We start from the raw sequence: 6,196 nt of genomic DNA, 5'->3' as shown, positions 1-6,196 counted from the left end.
ATTTAAAAAAAAGCTGTTGCGATCCCAAGCCAGGTAAAGTACTTAAAAATGAGTATAAATTTTAAATTAAGCCATTCAAAGAATCTGAATTTAGTTTTCTATTACAAGGGATCAGACTAATGTTTGAATAGCTTTTGGTCCTGATTTTTTTTAAATATAGGTTCTATGTCTATGATATATATGGTCTAATCTTTTTTCTTGGTCAATGAATGTCGAGAGCTAGATTTGACACCCCACTCATTAGAAATGTCACCCCACTTTCGGAAACTTAGTTTCCGAAATATTTCGGAAATAAGGTTTCCGAAGTATTTTTCACTCAAAAGTAGGGTGTTACATGTATTTTGTACTACAAATCATGAATTAATTTCGGAATATAAGATTTCGAAATAATTCGGAACCTGAAAATCCAAAAATTGGGGGTGTGAAATCTAAGGGTTGGGGTGCCAAATCCAGCTCTCATGAATGTCTGTTATCATTAAAAAGCCAAGCATGAAGCTTGGGAGCCTAAGGCCCAAAACAACAACAGAGTTCCAACAATCAAACTTTAGCAATAAAAAACATGGAGAAGACACTTGCAAGTCTTGCAAGTCCCGGGTTCGAAACCCGTCGCTGGAAAAACCACCAATCCCCCTCCCCTGACAAAGTTTACAGAAAGCGTTGCACGATGAGAAACCGGCGGACATCACAACTCTTGATTGGAACGAGATGAAGGAAAAGGCTGTTGGTTTGATAAGACTTTGCGTTTCTGATGACGTGATGAATCATATCCTGGATCTCACAACTCCGAAGGATGTCTGAGATAAATTGGAAAGTTTGTACATGTCCAAGACACTCATGAACAAGTTGTTTACGAAGCAGCGTCTCTATAGCCTGAAGATGCAGGAAGGAGGCGATTTGCAGGCTCATGTCTACGCTTTCAACAACATCCTCGCCAATCTGACACGGCTTGGTGTGAAGGTAGAAGATGAGGATAAGGCTAATATTTTGATGTGCTCTTTACCAGGCTCTTATGATCACTTGGTGACCACTCTCACCTACGGGAAGAACTCAGTCACGTTGGATTCTATTTCTTCTACACTTTTGCAACACACCCAACGTCGCCAGAGTGTCGAAGAAGGTGGAGGAAGTTCAGGTGAAGGTCTGTTTGTGAAGGGAGGTCAAGATCGCGGAAGAGGCAAGGGTAAAGCAGTGGATTCTGGAAAGAAGAAGAGATCCAAGTCCGAGGACAGAAAAACAGCAGAATGTTATAGTTGCAAGAAAATTGGGCATTGGAAGAGGGACTGTCCAAACAGGTCAGGCAAGTCGGGCAACATCAGTAGTTCAGCAAATGTAGTCCAGTCTGATGGTTCTTGCAGTGAGGAGGATTTGCTTTGTGTTTCATCTGTAAAGTGCACTGATGCATGGGTTCTTGATTCTGGATGCTCCTATCATATGATGCCGCACCGGGAGTGGTTCAACTCATTTAAATCAGGTGATTTTGGTTATGTCTATTTAGGTGACGAAGAACTTGATTTCTCTAGGAACTCTTCATGAAAATGGGTATTCATTCAAGTCTGAGGAAAATAGAGACATCTTAAGGGTTAGCAAGGGTGCAATGACAGTGATGAGAGCAAAGAGGACTGCATGCAACATTTATAAGTTGTTGGGGGGCACAGTTATGGGTGATGTGGCATCTGTTGAAACTGATGATGATGCAACCAAATTGTGGCACATGCGCTTGGGTCATCTCAGTGAACGTGGGATGATGGAACTACACAAGAGGAATCTGCTGAAGGGTGTTCGCAGTTGCACAATTGGATTGTGCAAGTATTGTGTTCTTGGGAAACAGTGTAGAGTTCGTTCCAAGACCGGGCAGCACAAGACCAAGGGAATCTTAGACTATGTCCATTCTGATGTCTGGGGGCCTACAAAAGAGCCCTCCGTTGGAGGTTTCAGGTACTTTGTGACATTTACTGATGATTTTTCTCGTAAGGTCTGAGTTTATTTTATGAAATTTAAATCTGAGGTCTTTGCCAAGTTCAAATTGTGGAAGGCAAAGGTTGAGAACCAGATAGGGAGAAAATTAAAGTATTTGAGGTCTGATAATGGAACTTAATACACTGACAAGAACTTCATGCATTTATGTGAGGAGAATGGAATTCAAAGGCACTTTTCTGTGAGGAAAACACCACAGCAGAATGGTGTTGCAGAGAGGATGAACAAGACTCTGACAGAGAAGGCAAGGTGCCTTCGGTTGAATGCTGGTCTTTCAAAAGGTTTCTGGGCAACATCAATTAATATGGCGTGCTATCTAGTCAACAGGTCACCACGAGCTTCTTTAGATGGAAAAGTTGCAAAGGAGGCGTGGACAGGTAACCCCATTGATCTCAGTAATTTGAGGATTTTTTGGTGTCCAGCATATGTGCATATTTCCAGTGAGGATCGGTCTAAACTTGACCCAAAGTCAAAACAATGCACCTTTATTGGCTATAATAAAGGTGTGAAGGGGTACAAGTTGTGGGATCCAGTCAAGAAGAAAGTGGTTGTCAGCAGAGATGTTGTATTTGATGAGCAGTCAATGTTGAAACAGTCAGATGTGACATTTGTGCCCGATACGGAGGTAGAAAATTCAAGTCAGGAAAAGATTCAGGTGGACATTGAGGAGACACCAGTGAGTCCTAGGCAGATTGTAGCCCAACAACAGAGTGAACCAGGCTCATATTCAGGTGGAGTACAAGACTATACATTTGTGCGTGATAGAGAGCCCCGTCGTATTACACCTCCAGTGAGATATGGGTTTGAAGACTTAGCAGCATATGCCCTTCTTACCAGCTCAGGAGACCCCTCTACTTATCATGAGGCTATGGCTAGCCAGGAGAAAGATAAGTGGATGGGTGCAATGGTGGAGGAGATGGAGTCCTTGAAAAAGAATGAGACATGGGATCTTGTTCAATTGCCACATGGAAAGAGAGCTATTGGTTGCAAGTTCGTGTACAAGAAAAAGCCAGCAGTAACAGAAAAAGAAGGGGAAAAGTTCAAGGCTCGCCTAGTTGCAAAGGGGTACTCACAGCAGAAGGGGATTGATTATGATGAGATTTTCAGTCCGGTGGTTAGACACACTTCTATCAGGGCAGTATTAGCTTTGGTAGCCAGCAGGGATATGCACTTAGAGCAGATGGATGTGAAAACAGCTTTCCTCCATGTAATCTAGAGGAGCAAATCTACATGGAGTAGCCAGAGAGATTCAGTGAAACTGGAGATGACAGACTTGTTTGCAAATTGAAGAGGTCTTTGTATGGCTTGAAGCAGTCTCCAAGGTAGTGGTACAAGCGCTTTGATTCATACATGTTCCGAATTGGCTATAAAAGGTGTGACTATGATTGTTGTGTTTATGTGAGGAGCCTTGATGAGGACTCTTTTATTTTTGTGTTACTTTATGTTGATGATATGCTGATTGCTGCCAACCATTTACATGATGTAAATGCGTTGAAGACCAAGTTGGGTAAGGAGTTTGACATGAAGGATCTAGGTGCTGCAAAGAAGATTCTTGGGATGGAAATTCACAGGGACAGAGGAGCTAAGAAATTATGGTTGTCTCAGAAGAACTATGTTGAAGGTGTTTTGAGCAGATTTGACATGAGCAAGGCAAATCCTGTGAGTACTCCATTGGCGAATCATTTTAAGCTTTCTTTGGAACAATGTCCGAAGACAGACTCAGAGATTGAAGGTATGTCAAAGATTCCTTATGCTAGTGCAGTTGGTTGTTTGATGTATGCTATGATTTGCACTAGATTGGATTTGGCACAAGCAGTTAGTCAAGTGTGCAAGTTCATGTCCAAGCCAGGGAAGCATCATTGGGAAGCAGTCAAGTGGATCCTAAGGTACTTGAAGGGTACAACGGATCGCGGTATCATGTTCAGCAGGGAGCAAGGTGTTGTTCCATCAGTTGTGGGATATGTGGACTCTGACTATGCAGGTGATTTGAATTTTAGAAGGTCTACAACAGGATATGTCTTTAATCTTGCAGGGGGACCTATATGTTGGAAGTCATCAGTTCTATCCATAGTAGCTATGTCTACAACTGGGGCAGAATACATGGCAGTAGCTGAAGCTGCCAAGGAAGCATTGTGGCTTACAGGGTTAGTGAAAGAGCTGGGTGTTGAGCAAGGTGGAATTCAGTTGCATTGTGATAGTCAGAGTGCTATCTATTTGGCGAACAATCATGTGTATCATGCTAGAACCAAGCATATTGATGTGAGGTTCCACAAGATCAGGGAGTTGTTGGCGTCCATACAGATATTACTTCAGAAGGTTCACACATCAGAGAATGCAGCGGACATGTTGACCAAGCCAGTCACCAATGACAAGTTTAAGCATTGCTTGAACTTGTTGCATGTTCTCCAATGTTAAGCATAGGAGGCTCACAATTCCAGAAATCAGAATCAGGAAACTAAGGCAGCAAATCTTCATAGGATAACAATGTAACCCTAAAACACAAGAGACACAAGAGGCACTAGTGCAATTGAGAGAAATTGCAATTGCTGAGTGATTGTATTCAGAAGTGAGTCAATAAACGGAAGTATAGCTGCTCTATAGTCGCAGAGGTAGACAATTTGACCGAACTGCTTGAACAAAGTTTTTGTGTGTTTCTCTCTACTCTGATCTGTATTCGTATTGCTGTTCTACCAAGAGGAGATGGGGATCTATATACAATTCTCCACTGAAATTAGAAAGGACATAATTTGGAAATGATGCTAAAAATTCAAACTTCAATCACACTGTCAAAATCTTCATGAACCCATTTGCTAGATGAAATATTTTTGTGATTCCCACTCCAAATTTTCCTTTCCAGAAAACAAAAACACACACTTTCTGTTTATCCTTCACCAAAATTGTTGAAACAAAAAGTTCACCCTGTTAAGTTCAAACGCTTAATCATATCGTCTGTCATGTTTTGTACGATAACAATTTGAAGGATATAAGTGCTACACTAAAAATCTTCATACTTCAGGTACACTCATCACTATCGTCTAAGGAAGCGCTGGTCAAGCATAAACGATCTACTCAAGGCAGAAGACTTTGATCGTCCATGAAGAGGAGACCGTTTGAAGATCGCGTGCAACAGCTGTAAAGCTAAAAAAGATCGCAAATAAGCTTGGAGAAGAAGTCTCAAGAAAAGGAGAGCACGTGATCTGACAAAGCTCAACAACCAAAGCTCAAGTACAACGTTGTCAATATCAAGCTGCTATTTTTGATCTCCAACGGATAGAAACCAAGACTCAAAGCTACCTACCGACTGTCATACACATTTTTGAGCAAAAAGTCTTCATCAAACAGTACAATGCATTTAATGCACCTGACAAGGGTACTCAAGAGCATCAGTGGATCCAACAGCTACAATCAACATGAAGAGCAAGCTCCAACGACTATACTCACTCTCACTGAAGATTAAGTGGTATAAAAGGAGAACTCGAAGACCTAAGAAGATGACGATTGAAACACAACCGAAATATCTTTCATCGTTCCAACCGATCCAACGAGAGGCCAGCAACTCAAGACGAACCTTAGTGTTAAAATAAGAGAAGCAATGAGAGAGAGAAGAGAGAAAGAGAAATGTAACAGAAAATGTATTATTGATAATCTGAGTGATTACAGAAGATGTGATATCCTTATATAGAAGAATAGGAGAATGTCAACATCTGTAACATACAGCTGAAATAAATAGGAGAATACCAACAACTGACATAAATAGGAGAATACAAACAGCTGCATATGTTAGCTGTCATAACTACTCAAAGGCTGATGCAACAGCATAGTAATTACAAACACAATATACTCTAACATACCCCCTCAAACTCAAGGTGGTTTGACAAATGAAAATTTGTCAACCACATTGAGTTTGTCCTTAAGCTCATGAAACCTTTCTGAAGAGAGGGCTTTAGTAAAGATATCTGCTTTCTGCAGAAGAGAAGGAACATGCTGAACAATAAGAGTCTTATTGAGAACCTTCTCTCTCACAAAGAAAAGATCCATTTCCATATGCTTAGTTCTAGTGTGAAGGACCGGATTAAGAGTCAAGACTACGGTGCTCAGGTTATCACAGAAAATTGTTGGTGTTTGGAAGTGTTCTATCCAAGAACATTGAGATGAGGTATAGTACCTAGAGTGTAAGGAACGTGATGTGAGATTCCTAGAGAGAATGAGAGCGTAACCGCTT

This window comes from Lotus japonicus, chromosome 5 (genome assembly GCF_012489685.1).
Source record: "Lotus japonicus ecotype B-129 chromosome 5, LjGifu_v1.2".
In the NCBI taxonomy this organism is placed as follows: Eukaryota; Viridiplantae; Streptophyta; class Magnoliopsida; order Fabales; family Fabaceae; genus Lotus; species Lotus japonicus.
The sequence above is the reverse complement of the archived record's forward strand: the minus strand, read 5'-3'. Positions refer to the sequence as shown.